This window comes from Rana temporaria, chromosome 6 (genome assembly GCF_905171775.1).
Source record: "Rana temporaria chromosome 6, aRanTem1.1, whole genome shotgun sequence".
NCBI lineage: Eukaryota > Metazoa > Chordata > Amphibia > Anura > Ranidae > Rana > Rana temporaria.
Window position 1 is genome coordinate 156,196,969 of NC_053494.1, and position 22,290 is coordinate 156,219,258.

The following is a 22,290-nucleotide window of genomic DNA, read 5'->3' on the forward strand; positions in this document are numbered from 1 at the left end:
TGCGATGCCGCAGTGAATTATGGGCTGTGACAGGCCACTCGAATTTGGCGCGAATGGCCCATAACCTTCGTAATTAGACGAACGGTCGAACATACGATGTTCGAGTCGAACATAAGTTCGACTCAAACACGAAGCTCATCCCTAGTAGTAACTCAATATTTTAAATGAAAGGACACATTTACAAGCCACAATCATAATAAATATGTTACATGACAGCTATACAAGTTAGCTTTGTTATCATGTTATCGTTTAGTTTTCTTTCTTTAGACCTGCAATAATGAATCAGGAGTACATATTCCCATTGTTACCAATGTCCATTGGTGACATGGTCACGTTAAAGCTGAATTCTGAGCACAAAAACATTAATTTAAATATATTCCTTAGTAGCCACAAAGGACCCGCTAGACCCGCTCCAAGGAAAGTGGCAGGTGGGGAGTTTGACTAGGGCGGTACACCTGTCAAACGGTAACGCAGGTGTCCTAAGGCGAGCTCAGGGAGGACAGAAACCTCCCATGGAGGTTCACCTATAACATTTGTAAACCCATATATTACCTTGTAAAGTAGCAATGAAATCATCAGTGTGCTGTACATAGCTTGTGCAAATAGCAGAACTATTGGAGGGGCCCAGCATGCTCCACCCACTACAGTATACCTGCAAAAAATTACAGGAAGGGGAAGTATACAAGATCAGACACCCTGCACAAAGAGAGAGAGCAGCAGTGACTGGTGTTTATTATAGAAAGCTCCTGCACAGAGGAAACGTTTCACACTGTATTATTGAACAGATCTGGAAGAAATACCAAAAGCACACCAAGATCTAAGAATACACTTGACTTTTGCATTTATACAAGATTTGCTTATCCTAGAGTTCAGATTTAAAGGGGACACAACTTTAAGGGGTTGCTGACTTTTCCATCTGTAATGGGAATATATTTCAAGGGGATGTAAAATTGCAGTATTGGTGGTAAATTATATCTAATCAGAATTTGTCTCTTTTTTTTTTTACTGAAGTCTGATTGGTTACTATGGGTTACTGCATGCTGCCGTATCAAAGATGCCCCTTTTCAGGTTACAGCTATTCCAACCCCAGCAATACTACAAGCAAAGAAGACTCATTTGTGCTGATTAAGAAACCAGTTTGCTAGACAAAAATAAAACAAAATACAAACAGCCTGTAAAGCCAGGGTAACTCGTTTTGCAGTGTGCCTTTACACGCATATGAACTTTAAATGAGTTATAAAAGCAGAAGATATATGCATTAAGATAAAAAGCCTTCTGTGTGTAGCAGCCACCCCAGCACCCCCTAATTACTTACCTGAGCCCCTTCTCTGTCCAGCGATATCCACAAGTCCCTCTGCCATCTCCTTCCTGATTGGCTGGGACACAGCTGTGGTGCCATTGGCTCCTGTGGCTGTCAATCAAACTCAGTTAGCCAATCAGGAGAAAGAGGGGATGGGGTCAAATGACAGCTTCGTGTCTAAATGGACACATGGAGCTGCAACTTGGCTCGGGTGCCCCCATAACAAGCTGCTTGCAGTGGGGGCACTCGACAGGAGGGAGGGGCCAGGAACAGCAAAGAGGAACCCGAGAAGAGGAGGACCCAGGCTGCCCTGCGCAAATCCACTGCAACAGAGCAGGTAAGTATAACACGTTTGTTATTTGTTTATTTTTTAAACCATGACTTTACAAACTTTAATGGCATCCCAGTCTTAGTCCGTAGGATTCAAAATTGAGTTGGCCCAACCTTTCCAGCTACTGTATAACAGCTTCAACTCTTCTGGGAAGGCTGTCCACAAGGTTTAGGAGTGTGTCTATATGAATGTTTGACCATTCTCCCAGAAGCTCATTGTGAGGTCAGGCACTGATGTGGATGAGAAAGCCTGGCTCACAGTCTCAGCTCTCATTCATCCCAAAGGTGTTCTATTGGGTTGAAGCCAGGATTCTGTGCAGGCCAGTCAATTTCCTCCACCCCAAACTCACGCATCCATGTCTAACTAAGCTTAAAATGAAAACAAGCAACAGTACTTTGTTACATTTTTGGACAATTTTCTATGTAAACAATAGAATTGGAAAAATAAACAGAAAATGTGTCTTTTCATGACATTGCTGGAACTCTTTATAAAAAATTACATTTAATTAGATGTGGGACCCTCTTCCTGAATTATTATATAATGGCTGTAATAGTCAGTGTATAACTGCATTTGCCCATATAAATATACCAATATCCCATGTGCTGGAACATAGCAGGGTGTTAAGTAACTTATCGCTTCTCTATATCTGAAAGACCTTAATGCATAATTGAAACCAGCTGCGCTGGCCGGACTTGAGGCAGAGCCAGAGCACAAGAAGCTGTGCCAGCAGGTGCAATAACCTCAGCTCCTGTTCTCTGCAGCTGCTCGATTGGGAGCTCGGGATTTTAGCTGCATACACAACAGTTGAAATAGAATTTGGTAACACTGGAAACTACAGGCTACTTAATTACCTGAATGGTGACTGCATCTTTGGGTTTGGTCACCGTTCAGCCGACAACTTTAAATTTTTCAAATTAGTTTTGTTTAGCTGATTGTTATATGCTCCAATTTATAACTAGCTCTAACAATAAACCACTTTAGCTTATAACCATCCTAGTTCAATTTATAACCATTCCAATTTTAAGGCTAGCTCGAAATGAATTCACTCCAAATCATAATCACTCTAATGTATAAGTACTCAAATATATAACCACTCCGATTTTTAAATAGCTCCAATTATAACTAGCTTCAATTTATAACCACTCCAATTTGTAACTTGCTTTAAGTTATAACTAGCCCCAATTTATAACTAGCCCCGATTTATAACTGCTCTAATTTATAACCACTCCAATTTATAAACCTTTACATTTTTAACTAGCTCCAATTTATAATCGCTACAATTTTATAACTATCACTAATTTATAACATCTCCAATTTATAACTAGCTCCAATTTATAACTGCTTCAAATTATAACTATTTTAATTTATCACTAGCTCCAAATGATTACTGCTCCAATTTAAAACCTCACCAATTTATAACTACTCCAATATTTACCACTCCAAGTTATAAAGAGCTCTAAATTATAACTAGCTCCAATTTATAACCACTTAAATTTGTAACTTGCTTCAATATATAACTAGCTCCAATTTACAACGGCTCTAATTTAGAACCACTCCAATGTTGTAACTAGCTCCAGTTCATAACCACTCAAAAGTCTAACTAGCTACCATTTATAACTACTCCAATATATAAGCACTCCAATTTATAAATAGCTCCAAATTATAACTAGCTACAATTTATATCCACTTCAAATTGTAACTTGCTTCAGTTTATAACTAGCTCCAATTTATAATCACTATAATTTTATAACTAGCTCCAATTTATAACCAATCCACTTTATAACTAGCTCCAATTTAAAATCACTACAATTTTATAACTAGCTCCAATTTATCACCAATCCACTTTATAACTAGCTACAATTTGAAATCACCAATCCACTTTATAACGAGCTCCAATTTATCACCATTCCAATTTATAAATACCTCAAAATTATAACTACTCCAAATTATAACCATTCCAATTTATACCTACTCCGGTATATAACCACTCCAATTTATAAATAACTCCAAATTATAATTAGCTCCAAATTGTAACTAGCTCCAATTTATAACTGTTCTAATTTAGAAGAGCTCCAATGTTATAATTAACTTCAATTGATAACTGTTATAATTTATAACTATCTTTTTAACCACTTGCTGACCACCCTAAAGTTTTACAGCTACAAGGAGGCATCTCTGAACAGAATCATGTATATATACGTGATCCTGCACTTCCACCTGCAGGGGGCACACATGCCGGTGGGCTGCTTCTGCTGTGATTAATCACAGCAGAAGCTGATCTGAGGGTGCTGGGCACTCAATGTCCTCCGGCACCCACCAATCATCGGTAAACCACACAGAATAGGCTCTGCTTATGTAAACAAGGCAGATATCCTTCCTGACAGGGAGGAAGGGATGTATTCTGTATTCATGCAAAGGATGAAGGGAAAGCACCACACTGTACACACAAAAAAATTGGCTAGGCAGACATTTATACTTTGATCGCCCTTCAGTGTCATTAGTACAGTGACAGCGCATATTTTTAGCTTTGATCACTGTAATAGTGCCACTGGTTCCCACAAAGTGTCAGAAGTCACAGATCGGTAACATTACTAGTATAAAAAAAAAACAGAAATTCGTAACGTCGCAGGGAACAGAGATCAGCGGCACACAGGGACAGCGGGGAGGCATCGCAGGATCCCGGGACAAGGTAAGTAACTTTGTCTGTGGCTGCTGCGAGGCGATCCCAAGTCTGGCTCGGGGATACCGCTTTTGGTACAGAAATCTTACCCCGAGCCAGACTAGGTAATACCGCCAGGGGGTTAACCTAAATTTATGACATAATTCTATTTTTTATTATATTATTACTGCATATGTTTTATACCAGAAAGTAAAAAATATTGTGTTTTTTTTTTCAAAATAGTTTATAGCGCAAAAAAATTAAACGCAGTGGTGATCAAATACCAGCAAAATAAAGCTCTATTTGTGGGGAAAAATTACAAAAATTTAATTTTGATATAGAATTGCATCACCGCGCAATTGTCAGTGATGCAGTGCCGTAGCACAAAAAATGGCCTAGTCATGAAGGGGTGTAAATCTTCCAGAGGTCAAGTGGTTTATTTAAGGGATTTACACAAACTAACAATACAATCATTTCCCAGCACTCTTATAAGCTAACCCGCAAATGAATAAACAAATAATTGCATTGTGTTAGTTTACACCATTTTAGTTGCACAACATTTGCAAATATATGTGGAATCTCATATCTATTTATCCAAAGCTAACATAGATTTGTGTAATTACATTTATTTCAGGACTGGACTGAAAGGAGTGATTGGGGTAAAGGGGTGGGGGATCAGGGGGCATTTTACCTGAGGTTATTCTATTTTTACCAATGTCACTTTTTGGCCAAACTGAGTCTAACGCTAGATGATGCCAGCTAACAGCAAGGGTAATAAAAAGATTCTCTTAACACAATGATGGTGAGTGGAGGCCTAAATTTCCATATTGCAGACCCAGTTTAACTGAGGCCTCGTACACACGACCGTTTTCCTCGAAAGAATCTATCAAGAAACTTGGTGGCAGAGCTTTTTTTGCCGAGGAAAACGGTTGTGTGTATGTTTTTTGTCGAGAAAACTGACGTGGAACTCGACAAAAAAAGAGAACAAGTTCTCTTTTTCCTCGTCGGGAGTCTCAATTTCCTCGTCGGCTGGTTTTCGACGAGAAACACGTTCGTGTGTATGCTTAGAAACCCGTGCATGCTCAGAATAAAGTATGAGACGGGAGCGCACCTTCTGTAAAAGTAGTGTTCGTAATGGAGATAGCACATTTGTCACGCTGTAATAGACTGAAAAGCGCAAATCGTCTCTTACCAAACTTTTACTTAACACGCATTAACATCAGATTAGCAAATGCAGCCCCAAGGGTTGTGCCAGTGGAATCAAACTTCCCCTTTATAGTGCCGTCGTACGTGTTGAACGTCACCGCGTTTGAGAACGACGAGATTTGGTCTTGACAGTGTGTACGCAAAGAAAGCTTGTCAAGATTCTCGACAAGCCTGACAAGGAATTTGTCGAGGAAAACGATGTTTCATTTACGACGAGTTCCTCGGTCGTGTGTACGAGGCCTGAGCCTCTCAGAGCTTGGAACAGTGTTACCTCATTCACCTGCCATTCCTTGGGGCTTTGATGCCAGCCTCAAAATTCTAAAATGATGTCCTTTTTATTCTGTTTACCTTTTGCGGGTACCACTGGATGTTGTGGCTAAATTCAGAAAATGAATTATAGTCACTACTCACTATAGCTAAGATAACCTCTCTTTGCCCTTGTTACTAAATAATTTCAAAGTAGTTATGACTATAAAGCAAGCAATATGCCTTTTCTGATAGTACATTCTAGACTCAGTTCACCAAAGCAGGCCATACAACAGCAGAATTTCATTGGAACACTCATTTGGAAATTTTGAAAAAAATAATTTGTCAGGGTATTCGATAGTATCAATATACACTTGACAAATTGAAAATCCTGAAAAGTTTAATTCCATTGCAATGCCAATGTTTCAAATTTAAACCTTCAATTTTGGGATACATACAGCATGCGCATTAAAATAAATAAAAATGTTCCCAAAATAAAAAAAACATTTTTACCCATTACCCTTTTTTTTGCCACTTTGAATAAAAATGATTGTCATTTTAACCTCTGCCTCCACTTCCTACTCCATAATAATAGCTGTATTTTTCTAAATGGACCTACATCTCGTTTTTCATATTTTGCTCCAGCAACCCCCTGGTAGCCCCCCACATCATATATATCATGTCATTGGGTACCAAGCTGCCTGAACCTGGTAGAGGTAGCCAGCTGTATAGAACTAAGATAGTGGTGTTGGGAAAAGGCACAGACAGTTGAACAGCGGATCACTGCAGAATGATGCTAGATCTGCTGGGTAGGTGAGTGAACATAACAGGTAAGGAGGAACAGAGGGGATAAAAAGAAGAGGGAGAGTTAAAGTAATATTAAAGGAGAATTACAGCCAAAGCTTTGTTCATCTGCACTCCTGTGACACATTTTCAGCAAACAGTGGGCTGAAACCCGCTGACATCATAGAACCGGTTCAGGCTAGAGGCAAGATCGCGACAATGAAGTACGGTTCCGCCCACATAACTGGACTGGGAGAGCCTGAGCCAGCTGCTCCCGCCCATGCACAGCCCAGCGCTCTAGTGGGCGAGTGGGGGGCAAATCAGAGAGCTGGTGACTGACAATCACCAGCTCTCTGCTCATGGAGCTCTGAGAACCGAGCGTTAAGTGGTGTTTGATTGCTCAGTTCTTAGAGCCAGAAGGGGGGACAGATGCAGCATCGAACAGATGCTGCATCCAGTTAGGTAAGTATGAGTCTGAAAAAATATATATACTTCTCTTTTAAATCCTCGGCTGCCTCTTGCAGGTTCAGGGAGCTTGTTACCCAATGACATGTGAAGCTCTGCTGTGTGAATGGGCTCCTACAGCTTCCTAAAACATATGACAGGGGTCTCCCAGGGGGCTGCTGGAGCAAAATATAAAAAATAGGAAATAGCTCCCTAATAAACAGCTATTGTTATTGTTTACTAAGGATGAGCCGAACACCCCCCCTGGTTCGGTTCACACCAGAACTTGCGAACAGGCAAAAAATGTGTTCGAACACGCGAACACCACTAAAGTCTATGAGACACGAACATGAAAAATCGAAAGTGCTAATTTTAAAGGCTTATATACATAGTATTGTCATAAAAAGTGTTTGGAGGCCTGGGTCCTGCCCCAGGGGACATGTATCAATGCAAAAAAAAAAGTTTTAAAACGTCAGGTTTTTGGGGAGCAGTGATTTTAATAATGTTTAAAGTGAAACAATAAAAAAAATATTCCTTTAAATATCATGCCTGGGGGGTGTATATAGTATGCCTGTAAAGTGGTGCATTTTTCCCGTTTTTTCCCCCTCCATTTTTCCCTGTTTTTAGAACAGTCCCGCAGCAAAATTACATTTCTAAAGGAAGAAAAGTAATTTAAAACTGATCGCGGCTGTAATAAATTGTTGGGTCTCTGCAATACAGATACAACTCATTGAAAAAAATGGCATGGGTTCCCTCCCCCCCGTCCATTACTAGGCCCTTTGGGTCAGTTATAAATATTAAGGGGAACCCTGTGACAAAATTGAAAAAAAAATTGCGTGGGGGTCCACCCAAAATCCATACCAGGCCCTTCAGGTCTGGTATGGATTTTAAGGGGAACCCTGCACCAAAATAAAAAAAAAGTCATAAGGTCCCCCAAAAATCCATATCAGACCCTTATAGGAGCACGCAACCTGGCAGGTCGCAGGAAAAGAGGGGGGATGAGAGAGCGCCCCCCCCCCATGAACCGTACCAGGCCACATGCCCTCAACATGAGGGATGGGTGCATTGGGACAGGGGGGAATCTGCGCCCCCACCTTCCCAAAGGACCTTGCCCTGATGACAAGGGCCTCATCCCTACAACCATTGCCCAGTGGTTGTGGGGGTCTGCGGGCAGGGGGATTATGACAATCTGGAAGCCCCCTTTAACAAGGGGACCCCCAGTTCCCGGCCCCCCATGTGAATTGGTAATGGGTACATTGTACCCCTACCAATTCACAAAAAAAGTGCATTTTTTTTTAAAAAAGACAGAAGACACTTCGGGACAAGTCATTTATTAAAAAAGAAAACTGTCCAGCGATGTCCATTCATCGCCATGTGACGTTGGAAGAAGGTGGGGTCGCCGTTTACATCACTGGGTGGCCCCGCCCTCAGGTATATAACAATTGTTATAACAATTGTCACCAAGAAGAGGTGTCACTCGGCGGGAGCCTCCCATGGAGGCGGATCTGTTGCGGCTTTGTTATTTTTTATTTTTTTGGTTTGACGGTCGGCATAATAGAAGATGTGTTGACATTGCTGGACAGTTTTTTTTTTTTTTTTTTTAATAAAGGACTTGTCCCAAAGTATCTCTTGTGTTTTTTTAAAAAAATCTATAAAAGAGCTGTCAACGTGGCATTCGCTCGGGGCGCCTCCTACGAGGCGGTATCGTTCGTATCGCTCGAGAGTGGATTACATCGGAACCTTTTTTTTCAATTTTTTCTATTTCATAAAGGACTTGTCCCAAACTGTCTCCTGTGTTTTTTAACATTTTGACACTTTTCTTTTGTGAAATGGTAGGGGTACAATGTACCCCGTTACCAATTCACATAGGGGGGCAGGATCTGGGGGTCCCCTTTGTTAAATGTGGCTTCCAGATTCCGATAAGCCCCCGCCTGCAGACCCCTACAACGACCGGGCAAGGGTTGTGGGGATGAGGCCCTTGTCCCCATCAACTTGGGGGCAAGGTGCTTTGGGGTGGGGGTGCAGAGCCCGCCATGTTGAGGGCATGTGGCCTGGTACAGTTCAGGGGGGACGCTCTCTTGTCCCCCCCTCTTTTCCTGTGGCCTGCCAGGTTGCATGCTCTGGTATGGATTTTGGGGGGACCCCTGCACCATTTTTTTTTATTCTGGTGCAGGATTCCCCTTAAAATCAATACCAGACCTGAAGGGCCTGGTATGAATTTTGGGGGGACCCCCGCGCAATTTTTTTTTATATTTAGGTTTGGGGGTTCCCCTTAATATTCATACCAGACCCAAAGGGCCTGGTAATGGACTGGGGGGGGAACCCATGCCATTTTTTTCAATGAGTTTTATCTGTATTGCCGACAATTCATTACAGCCGCGATCAGTTTTAAATTACTTTTCTTCCTTTAGAAATGTAATTTTGCTGCAGGACTGTTCTAATAACAGGAAAAAATGGGGGGGGGAGCGTAAAAAATGTGCTACTTTACAGGCATACTATAGACACCCCCCAGGCACGATATTTAAAGGAATATTTCATTGCTATTGTTTCACTTTAAGCATTATTAAAATCACTGCTCCTGAAAAAGTTCTGCAGCTTTTGAATTTACTGCAAACACTGCATAATGTTCGCTGTTCGGCGAACACCCAATGTTCGAGTCGACCTTACATATGACTCGAACATTGGGCTCATCCCTATTGGTTACTATGCACAGCTGCACCAGTTTTAGTAAATTTCTCCCATTGCCCTGTAGCCTAGGATGGCAAGGTACTGCCCTGATTCTGAATCCTACCTCCAATCTAACAGACTGACTCTAGACTGCACTGTACATTGTTTACTCTTTCCTGTGAGAACTGGAAATTCAGGGAAGTAGCAGCATTAAGCAGCATTGAAAGTTGTAAACTGTGAGTTGGGATAAGAATTTCAACACTTTACTGGGGAATGCTTGTTTTAGTGTGGTCAATGTTTCAGGCTAAAAAAACACAGGGGTTTTAATACTATGTTAAGTTATTCATCTTTTGATCATTTTAATGTCACCATAATTTGCTTCTAAAATGTTTAGTGTGCAAACATTAATGTTATAAATATGTGTACCTGACTTTTACCTATGAAATTAACATTTACCAGTGAAAGCTTTATTTCCTCAAAATGTATTATTTTATCTCACAAAGTGTTATTTTATCGTTACATCAAATAGCTCCTTTCCCTGCCTTCCTCAATAGATACCTATTAAAACTCCCAGTTATCACAATAAATGAGAACCTTGTGAATCGACTTTTTTATTGATTTTATCATAAGCATGATAACTGTGCCCTGGTAGCATAGAACACAAGTATACATCTTTTGAAAGGAAGTAGCCTCAAGGAAAACAGTATGAAAGACTAAAGAGAGTAATATTTACATTTAATTATATTACATTTTATAAAGTAAAATTAGTTATTTTATCTTATGGTTTCCATATCATTCTTTTCATTAGAAGGACTGTAAAATCAAGTTTGAAGCCACGTTCGTTTCCACAACTCTCCTAAGATTGAAGACAGCTTTTTTTTGTTGAATATGTCACATGAGTGAGGCCTCGTACACAAGACCGAGGCCTCGTACACACGACCGGAAAAGACACATAGTTTTCCTCGACGAGTTGCTTGTTAGGCTTGTCGAGGAACTCGACAAGCTTGCTTTGCGTACACACAGTCAAGACAAAATCTCCTTGTTCTCAAACGCGGTGACGTACAACACATAGAATGGCAGGGGCACAACCCTGGGGGCTGTTTTTGCTAATCTCATGTTACTGCGTGTTAAGTAAAAGTTTGGTAAGAGACAATTTGCACTTTTCAGTCTGTTACAGCGTGAAAAATGTGTTATCTCCATTACAAATGCTACTTTTACTCCCGTTTTAAACTTTATTCTGAGCATGCGCGGGTTTCTTAGCATACACACGCTCGAGTTTCTCGTCGAAAACCAGCCCGACGAGGAACACGACGAGGAAATTAAGACTCCCGTCGAGGAAAAAGAGAACTTGTTCTCTTTTTTTCTCGTCCAGTTCCTCGACAGTTTCCTCGATGAAAAACGTACACACGACTGTTTTCCTTGGCAAAAAAGCTCTCCCACCAAGTTTCTTGATGGATTCTGTCGAGTTTCTCGGTCGTGTGTACGAGGCCTTAGGCTGTAATCAGTGTAAACATTTTTGCCATTCTATAATAGTTGGTGACTGCTGTCAATCGCCTAATATTACTGCAATGAATTGTCTCAGAGTATCAACAGTTTCACAGCCTCTGTAGTATAATCAAAAAACATCTTGCACAAGATCTGAGACTGAATGGCTTTTAACAGCTGAGGTGGTAAAAATATCTGTTAATCATTTCACTTGATTGGAGTCAGCCAGCCCCACAACACTAGTAGATCAAATGTGAATAAATAGTACTGTAGTTACTGATGTAAAGTGCATCCAGAAAGTATTCACAGCGCTTCACTTTTTCCACATTTTGTTATGTTGCAGCCTTATTCAAAAGTGGATTAAATTCATAATTTTCCTCCTACAAACAATACCCCGTAATGACAATGTAAAATAAGTTTGTTTGAAATCTTTGCAAATTTATTATTTGCCATTACTCTCAGAATTGAGCTCAGGTGCATCTCGTTTCCACTGATCATCCTTGAGATGTTTCTACAACTTGATTAAAGTCCACCTGTGGTAAATTCAGTTGGTTGGAAAGGTATACACCTGTCTATATAAGATCCCACAGTTAACAGTGCATGTCAAAGTACAAACCAAGCCATGAAGTACAAGTAATTGTCTGTAGACCTTCAATACAGATTGTATGGAGGCAGAGATCTAGGGTAAGGGTAAAGAAGGGTAAAGAAAAATGTCTGCAGCATTGAAGGTTCCAATGAGCGCAGTGGCCCCCATCATTCGTAAATGGAAGAAGTTTGGAACCACCAGGACTTCTGGCCATCCAGCCAAACTGAGTGATCGGGGAAGAAGGGCCTAAGTCAGGGAGGTGATCAAGAAACCAATGGTCACTCTCACAGAGCTTTTCTCTGTGGAGAAAAGAGAACCTTCCAGAAGAATAACCATCACTGCAGCACTCCACTAATCAAGCCTGCCTGATTGAGTGGCCAGACGGAAGCCACTCCCAGTAAAAGGCACGTGACAGCCCACCTGGAGATTGTCAAAAGGCACCTGAAGGAATCTCAGACCATGAGAAACAAAATTTTCTGGCCTGATTAAACAAAGATTGAACTCTTTGGCCTGAATAGCAAGTGTCATGTCTGGAGGAAACCAGGCACCGCTCATCACTTGGCCAATACCATCCCTACAGTGAAGCATGGTGGTGACAGCATTATGCTGTGGGGATGTTTTTCAGTGGCAGGAACTGGGAGATTAGTCAGGATCGAGGGACAGATGAAAGCAGCAATGTACAGAGACAACCTTGATGAAAACCTCATCTTCCAGCAGGACACTGACTCTAAGCACACAGCCAAGATAACAAAGGAGTGGCTACGGGACTACTCTGTGAAGGTCCCTAAGTGGCCCAGTTAGAGTCCAAACTTGAACCTGATTGAAGATCTCTGGCTAAGACTGGGATGCCATTAAAGTTAATGTGTGTGTAAATGCAGGCATCACTTTTGGTAACAATGTGTCTATATACTCTATATACAGTATCTCACATTTTTGTAAATATTTTATTATAACTTTTCATATGACAACCCTGAATAAGTTACACTTTGCTACAATGTAATGTAGTGAGTGTACAGCTTGTATAGCAGTGTACATTTGCTGTCCCCTCAAAATAACTCAACACACAGCCATTAATGTCTAAACCGCTGGCAACAAAATTGAGTACACCCCTAAGTGAAAATGTCCAAATTGGGCCCAATTAGCCATTTTCCCTCCCTGGTGTCATGTGACTTGTTTATGTTACAAGGTCTTATGTGTGAATGGGGAGTAGGTGTGTTAAATTTGGTGTTATCGCTCTCACTCTCTCATACTGGTCACTGGAAGTTCCATATGGAACCTCCCGGCAAAGAACTCTCTGAGAATCTGAAAAAAAGAATTGTTGTTCTACATAAAGATCCTGGAACTGAGCTACAGCACGCTGGCCAAGACCATGCAGCTGTTTAACAGTACAGGTTCCACTCAGAACAGGCCTCACCATGGTCGACCAAAGAAGTTGAGTGCACATGCTCACGTCATATCCAGAGGTTGTCTTTGGGAAATAGACGTATGAGTGCTGCCAGCATTGCTACAGAGGTTGAAGGTGTGGGGGGTCAGCCTGTCAGTGCTCAGACCATACGCTGTACACTGCATCAAATTGGTCTGCATGGCCGTTGTCCCAGAAAAAAAGCCTTTTCTAAAGATGATGCACAAGAAAGCCTGCAAACAGTTTGCTGAAGACAAGCAGACTAAGGCTATGGATTACTGAAACCATGTCCTATGGTCTGATGAGACCAAGATAAACTTATTTGGTTCAGATGGTGTCAAGTGTGTGTGGCAGCAACCAGATGAGTAGTGCAAAGACAAGTGTGTCTTGCCTACAGTCAAGCATGGTGGTGGGAGTGTCATGGTCTGGGGCTACATGAGTGCTGCGGACACTAGGGAGCTACAGTTCATTGAGGAAACCATGAATGCCAACATGTACTGTGACATACTGACGCAGACTGGGCCGCAGGACAGTATTCCAACATGATAACAACACCAAACACACCTCCAAGATGACCAATGGTAAAGGTGATGGACTGGCCAAGCATTTCTCCAGACCTAAACCCTATTAAGCATCTGTGGGGCATCCTCAAATGTAAGGTGGAGGAGCGCAAGGTCTCTAACATCCACCAGCTCTGTGATGGCATCATGGAGGAGTGGAAGAGGACTCCAGTGACAACCTGTGAAGCTCTGGTGAACTCCATGCCCAAGAGGGTTAAGGCAGTGCTGGAAAATAATGGTTGTCACACAAAATATTGACACCTTGGGTCCAATTCGGACATTTTCACTTAGGGGTGTACTTACTTTTGTTGCCAGTGGTTTAGACATTAATGGCTTTGTGTTGAGTTATTTTGAGGGGACAGCAAATTTACACTGTTATACAAGCTGTACACTCACTACTTTACATTGTAGAAAAGTGTAATTTCTTCAGTGTTGTCACATGAAAATGTGTTGTCACATGTACTCACTTTTGTAAAATACTGTGTGTCTGTATGTATATGTATATATATATATATATATATATATATATATATATATATATATATATATAATTTTTTTTTTTTGTTTGTTTTTTTTTAGCAAACGAGTTTAGCGAAGTTTACCATTTCCTGTAAATATGGACTATTTACCATACTTCTTAAAGCAAATGTGCGCTGAATTATTTTTTTTAAAAGCCAGCAGCTACAAATACTGCAGCTGCTGACTTTTAATATCAGGAAACTTACCTGTCCTGGAGTCCAGCGCCGTCCGCAGCAGAGGACGAGCGATCGCTCGTCACTCTGCTGCCCCCCCGCCATCCTCGTGAGGGAACCAGGAAGTGCCCGGATCCCTACGGCGCATGCACGAGTCGCGCTACGCCTGCCGATTGGCTCCCGCTGTGTACTGGGCGCCGAGTGTTCCCAGAACACAACGGGGGGCGGCAGGTGACGTCTTGCACGCAGTCTTCCCGAGACTGTGTGGCCGGAAGTGCGTGCAAATACCTGTCTTTAGACAGGTATTTGCACCCCCCTCCCCCCTGAAAGGTGTCAAATATGACACCGGAGGGGGGGGAGGGTTCCGATCACCAGGAGTTCCACTTTAGGGTGGAGCTCCGCTTTAACTTACTAGTGCATAGTTAGCAAGCAAAAACTCTGCTTTCATCTGCCTTGGGAGACCCATGTATTGCCCTTTTGTATACCACCATCTTGCCTCTCCCACTGCAAGAAAAAGCAACCTGTCAAAAACAGCCTGAAGGTCACGGCCATATCTGCCTTAGCAGTCATGAATCACTGCTTTCCGCATATGTCAGAGGCCAGTGGAGCCGTTAGAGGTGGAAATGAAGGCTTAGATGTTGACTGGAAAAAAAAGTCAATATCTGAATTTCAGTAACAGTGCTATTTTATCTGCTTAGGCTACATGTTTAGGGGAAATGCATTTGAAACTGCTGGAACAGTTTATGAAGATTCAACTATGTTTACATGTTTAGAGAGTAGAAATTCTAATCATAAATTACATAGTGGTCATTATAAAACCTCAGATTCCAAATGATATGAGAGGTGTGACTACATGAAATGTCACAGGCAACTAGTAAAAGATACAGCTTTTCTTATCCCTGTAACTCAACACTTCCCTTTTCATTGTGAAGCTGTGGATTTGATTAGTGTTGTTGTCTGAAACACAATATATACAGATAATATGTCTTCCTCTCCATGCAAGACAAAGTTTAAGTTACTCGAAAGCAACATTTAATTGAAGTGCTGTTGCAAGGGAGCATACACGGAGATAGGAGAACTGTAATGATATATTGGCCTGGCATCTACTTTTCTTTCTTTACATATAGTGTAACATACATGGTAGCAGGTTACCAGGTTGGTGATTCTAATGAGAAGAAAATACAGTGGAGAGAAGATGCCAGAGCTCCATCGATTGACATGTTAAACAGTTTACTGTAATCAAGTGTCAATAGGTTTCCTATAAAATATAGATGCTGGCACGTGAGAAGGGAATATTAGCATGTTTTGGATTCTCTTTGTTTTTATTTGTTAGAATTGACATCAAAGAGGAGGCCGAAGAACCCTGTTCTTTAGCAAACTTGTAATTGTATGACACCACCCATCTTCAAGAACTTTACATGCATTCAGGAAGCTTTACCTTCTTTCAAGAGTGCCCAAGGATTGCTGAACTCTATGCCACTCTGTTATCCAATATCCACGTACTAACTTCGGCTTGAAGGCTAGAACATTGTCCTACTATTCCCATCTCCTATTTCTCTCTACTGGTCCTCACACTGGGTGTCTTCACTTACCAACAGAATATTCAGGGGAGCAGGGAATGTAGAGAATGGATAAGTTGCCAACATCCTAACTAAAGTCAGTGGCCCAGATTCTCAAAGGGCTTACGATGGCGCAACGCAATGTACGCCGTCGTAAGTCCTAATCTGGGCCGTCGTATCTATGAGACTGATTCTTAGAATCAGTTACGCATAGATATCCATTAAAAAAATACGTATGTGTAGCGCTAAAATTAATAAATGATCAGTTGATGCCGAAAAAGCATTCGACAGGGTAGACTGGGGGCTCATGATGGAAACCCTCACTGTGATGGGAATAGGAAGAAGGATGTCTAGCTGGATTAAAACATTATATCATCACCCTACCGCACAAATAAAAATCAATGGCTCTCTATCAGAACCTTTTGAGATGGAAAACGGGACGAGGCAAGGGTGTCCATTATCCCCCCTCCTCTTTATCCTATCCTTAGAGCCGTTGCTGGCTACCATTCGCAACGATCCGGATATCAACGGAGTGAGAGTGGAAGGGGAGGAACATAAACTATCGGCCTTCGCCGACGATATATTATTTTATGTAACCAACCCAGTTAAATCTATCCCCAAGCTCTCTAGAGTGCTGCAACAATACGGCGCTATCTCCAACTTCAAAATTAACGTAACCAAATCAGAGATCTTGAATATTAATTTAAATAAAAGAGAGGTAAATTTGGTTAAGGAAGTATGCGCGTTCCCCTGGACCAAAGAACTCAAGTACCTAGGAATAAAACTGGCCAATACAATACAGAAGATGTACAAAATAAATTATATTCCCTTACTAAATGAGATCAAGAATGAATTAAAAAAAACGATAAATAAACCCATATCATGGTTTGGACGCATAAACATGTTGAAGATGGTGGTAGTCCCCAAGATTCTATACAAATTCTTATTACTCCCAATTGCTCTTCCCCAGCAATTTTTGAGGATCCTTAACACCCTGCTACTAAATTATGTTTGGAAAAATAAAAAGCATAGACTATCCCTCTCCATAATAAAACAAGGCAAGCCACTTGGCGGCCTGGCAGTCCCAGATATTAAAAGTTATTACAAGGCGGCGGTTCTATCGCGGGCGGTAGAGTGGGCTAGGGATAGGATAGATAAAAGGTGGGTACAAATAGAGAAGGCGCTAACAAATAATTACCTGAATAATATTATTTGGGTCCCTGCACAACATAGAGCACTAGATCACAAAACACACGATATTACACGAGACACTTTAAGAATGTGGGATAGGACGCAGGCACAATTAGAAGGGAAATTTAATTCCCCATTAATGAATCTAAAAGAAAACTCTTATTTCCCACCGGGGGAAAAAAAAATAGGAGGGAACTGGATTAGGAGAAACACAGTGCACTTGGGTGATATTATAAAAAATGGAGAGATAATGACCTATGGAGAATTGAAAGCCAAAACGGACTATTGGAATCTGGACGAGTGGCATTATCTCCAGTTGACTCACTTTGTGCGGCACCTCCCCCGCCCATTACGGACGGAGGCGGAGCTAACTTCACTTGAGAAAATTTGTAAATCCACAAATTCTAGGGGCACAATCACTAAATTGTACGGGCTACTGGTAAAATTGGGAACCCGGGGCGAAGCACCCTTTATAGATAAATGGGAAAGAGAACTAGGGGTCACGAGGGGGACTAACACTGTTTCAAGGATCACTCAATTAACTCACACTTCTGCGATAGATACACGAACAGCTGAAGTAAATTACAAGTGCCTCTCAGGATGGTACATTACCCCCGACAAAGTAAACAAATTTAAAGAAGGTTATACCGCAGACTGCTGGAGGGGCTGCCTAGAAAGAGGTACGATGGCTCATATATGGTGGCATTGCCCCAAAATTCAAACGTATTGGGACATAATATTGAGCCAAATAAAGATTGTCACGGGAGAGGAGATCAAGAAAGATCCATGGGCCATCCTCTTTCATTGCAGCCAAGAAGGCATAAAAAAATACAAGCAGTCCCTACTCCCCCACCTTTTAAACGCTGCCAAGAGACTTATCCCTAAGAAGTGGCAGGAGACGGAAAGCCCACATATTTGGAGTTGGATAGACGCGGTGGAGGAAACATATAGACTAGAGGAGTTGAGGGATGGCTATCTGGAGAAGAACAGCGAACATAGGGAGAAGTGGGGAAAATGGAAGGAATATAAAAAAACATGGAGCTATGCGGAGAGAGTAAGGGTTTGACTAAGCGGGGAGTCCGCCAATTTCCCCCTTTTTCTCTCACTTTAATGCGAGACAATGTATTTCTTTCCTTCCCCGCTTCTCTCCTATCTACATCTGACCAATTTTCCCCCATTTTCCTACCCTTACCCGAATAGAAGAGGACTAGTCTTCTTCCTAACCCCATTACTTATTTACAACCTTGTTTTTGATCTTATTCATAGGACGGGCAGGGGACCCCTGGGAGCCATGAGGGGAGGGAGGGGGGGTGCAAATATTAAATATATATACACATGTATGTAAAAAAAAAAAAAAAAAAAAAAAAAGATAGTGAATATAATATATACCACACATGATGCAAACCGCAAATAGAGACGCAAGAAGCACCGGATCATGAGCAGGTCTCTAGTATATTGGAAATAAGCTGAGGTGGTAAAAAAAAAAAAAAAGAAAAAAAAAAAATAAATAAATAAATTAATAAATGAATATCAAAATACCAAAAAATGTGTATAGTAAAAAATAAAACACATATAACATTAATAAATGTTAGACACAAATTGTGAAACATGTGAGATTCCTCTGTAGCGAGGGGTGACAACAGTGCCAACTGGCACGTGAACTGATACACCTAAGGTGGTATCAAACATAAAAACAAAGTCCAACAAAAACTCCTAAGTGTGATGATCCGAGGTATGTAGCAAAGTTCATCAACATCCACAAGTCATTCAAGTGAAAAGGTGAATGAATAGAAAAAGCGTGACTCCTTTAACGTGACAATCCCATCACCGGAAAAAGTGCAGGCTTACCGGAACTTGTTGACCACTGGTGGCATATGCCAAAAGAGGTCAGTCAAGGCTTTATATGATGGTTGTCAAACAGCAATCCTTGGCAGGAAGCGTAGGTCCAACTGGTGGGTAGGTCCTTATATGGAATAGGTCCCCAGGAGTAAGCCGGAAGCTATACTGATGTTGGTATCCCAAAACCAATTGGCTCAGTGTGTTAGTGGTGCATAGAGAAAAATAAAGAGAAGTGGCCACATAGCGTAACTCCGTATAAAAGAAAAAATACGTGTTTATTCACAGCTAACAAACTTACATTTGGCTGGAAGTAAAAGAGCTCTTGCATGTAAATGGGGCGACAGTGGAGTGAACAGGGAGCTCTCCTGACGACGCAACTAGCGAAACGCGTAGAGGCTGTTTGGACACACACATTGAGGGTGCAGCACACCAGCGCGCACGGACCCCTTGTAGCAATACATGCGGAGCACAGCGGGGCAAGCACACCTCTTAGGACGCCACTTAAATGCTGGTCAGCGGCTTTTAACGGTTGACACTGCCAAAGACACTCAGTGCCGGTCAGAGGCACTTTATATTGAAAGTGTTATATTTTTTTACCTTTTTTAAATAAATACATATTTTAATATACTACACCATGATGAGCCCCTTGTTTTTGAGGAATTGATGACACCTTGTAAAAGGGAAAAGGAGGCAACACCCACTGACCGACAAAGAAAAGACACCACTTTGGAGCCTAATAATATCTGGGGTCTGGTGAGTGTTGATTTTAACCATTGGTGATGGTGGCACATCTTTGTCGGGTGGAAGAGATAGCGGCACTTTCCTGTATACAGCATTACCAACATTGAACCTTGTGTTTGCTGGAACCTATTGTATAAGAGCAAGATTGCCTGTCATTTGGACTATTTTTAAGTGCAGCCAGCACATTGCACATTTGTATGGTTGTTTGATAATTATTTCACTTTTATTGATATTTATTTTATTTTGTTCCAATATTGGTTATTGGACAACTCACGGTGCAGTTGGCGTACCGCATATTGGGTTTTTACACACACATATATATATATATATATAATATATATTTTTTTGTAATATCTTTCGTATTGTTTTCACTATTTGGTTGGTCAGTAGCAGCAACAGCCATTTTTCTCATAGAAGCACTGTGGCATATGGATTGTATGCTGACACACTGATCTAGATATATGATTTAAGTTTGAAATCACTGTGTCACATTTGTATGTCTCATATATTTCTTATATTTTTTATTGTTTGTATTCAGGTTATTCACACTTAAGATTGGGTACATTGTGGCCCTGATATTTCACTTATGTCCATATTCCAAGAGATTAAATACCTCTGGATAATTAGATCAGCGCAGTAACATTTTTCTTCTTAGAAAACTTGCGGCGGCGTAACGTAAATCAGATACGTTACGCCCGCACAGTTTTACGCCCATATACGAGAATCTGGGCCAGTATGTGTTTAACAGGACTCTTAGGTTTGAAGTTTTTTGAGTGTTCCACAAAAAGACAAAAACTACATGCAAGCACCAGGAGGTTCATGTAGTTAAGTGATCATGTTTAGGCTTATCACCACTACAGGTTCACTTTAAGGGGAAAAACAACCCATGTTCTTACTATATGTAAGAGTATATTAAATGTTGATATGCGCTCAAAGTTCTAGAATGGATCTGCCATGCAAATATATATTTGGGTGCAGTTTAACTGCTTAAAGCGGATGTCCGCTGAAAAAAATAAATACATAAAAGTCAGCAGCTACAAATACTGCTGCTTCTGACTTTTAATATCGGCACACTTACCTGTCCTGGAGTCCAGCGCCGTCCACAGCAGAGAACGAGTGATCGCTCGTTACTCTGCTGCCATCCTCGGTGAGGGAACCAGGAAGTGAAGCGCTTCGGCTTCACTGCCTGGTTCCCTACGGTGCATGCACGAGTCGCGCTGCGCCTTCTAATTGGCTCCCGCTGTGCTCTGGGAGCCGAATGTTCCCAGAACACAACGGGGGGGACAGGAGGTGACGTCCTGCCCTCAGACTGTGGCCGGAAGTGGGTGCAAATACCTGTCTTTAGGCAGGTATCTGCACCCCCCACCCCCCTGAAAGGTGTCAAATGTGACACCGAAGGAGGGGAGGGTTCCAATTAGCGGGAGTTCCACTTTAGGGTGGAGCTCCGCTTTAAGAAAATCTATGGGAGGAACATCTTTAAAGAGAACTCTCATTTAAACAAGACACTTTCTGATATGACATTTCAGAAGCACATGGCCCTTTAAATATAACTCATTAACACATTTTGTGCCAGTTTTTGAACCTGGGAAGGCTGCTAATATGCAAAGGATCTGACCTGAAAACCACAATAATTTGTAGTCTACAGTATGTCTGCCCCATATTAGAAGTGGCATGCATGCTTCATCTGTGCCTGAAGCTGTATTTACCATAATGTCATTTGTACTTCTGTATCTAGGGCAGTGGAATTAGAGGGGTGTCGCCAAGCTTCAAAATTAACAAATTGTGATATATTTTTCTTTATTTTATTTCCTTCTTTGTCCATCTTTAGACATTTGTATCTAAACTCAGAAATAAAACTATAAGGGGTAGCTGGATTTTAAGATTGAGAGTCAGAAGGCTCTTTAAAATTAAAGAAACACAAAACCTTTTCTGCTTTCTCTTGTCTTTTGGTCTGTACAGTTTAAAAGAAACTATTAGCCAGATTCAGGTAGACGTGCCTAACTTTAGGCAGGCGTAGCGTATCTCATATACGCTACGCCGCCGTAAGTTAGAGAGGCAAGTACAGTATTCACAAACAACTTGCGTCCTAAGTTACGGCGGCGTAGTGTAAATGTGCCGGCTTAAGCGTGCCTAATTCAAATGTGGAAGAGGTGGGCGTATTTTATGCAAATTAACCTGCATAAAATGACGTTTTGAACGAACGGCGCATGCGCCGTCCGTGGACGTAACCCAGTGCGCATGCTCCAAATTACGCCGCAAAGACTCATTGGTTTCGACGTGAACGTAAATTACAGCCAGCCCCATTCACGGACGACTTACGCAAACAACGTAAAACGTGAAAAATTTGGCGAGGTTCCGACTCCCATACTTAACATTGGCTGCGCCATCTTTTTGGTGGTTTATCTTTACGCCTGAAAACGCCTTACGTAAATGGCGTATCTTTACTGCGACGGGCAAGCGTAGGTTCGTGAATAGGCGTATCTCGCTGATTTACGTATTCTAGGCGTAAATCAGCGTACACGCCCCTAGCGGCCAGCGTAAATAGACAGCTAAGATACGATGGCGCCGGCGGTCGTATGTTAGCAACATTTAAGCGTAT

General features: G+C 41.5%; 1 long non-coding RNA gene across 1 annotated transcript; it reads left to right on the forward strand.

The window, feature by feature from the left end:
• The first annotated feature begins 419 nt into the window (after positions 1 to 419).
• LOC120942684 lies at positions 420 to 11,958 on the forward strand. Its single transcript, XR_005750243.1, has 3 exons — positions 420 to 518; positions 1,635 to 1,637; positions 11,948 to 11,958. It is a non-coding gene; the product is annotated as an uncharacterized LOC120942684 (long non-coding RNA).
• The last annotated feature ends 10,332 nt before the right edge of the window (positions 11,959 to 22,290 follow it).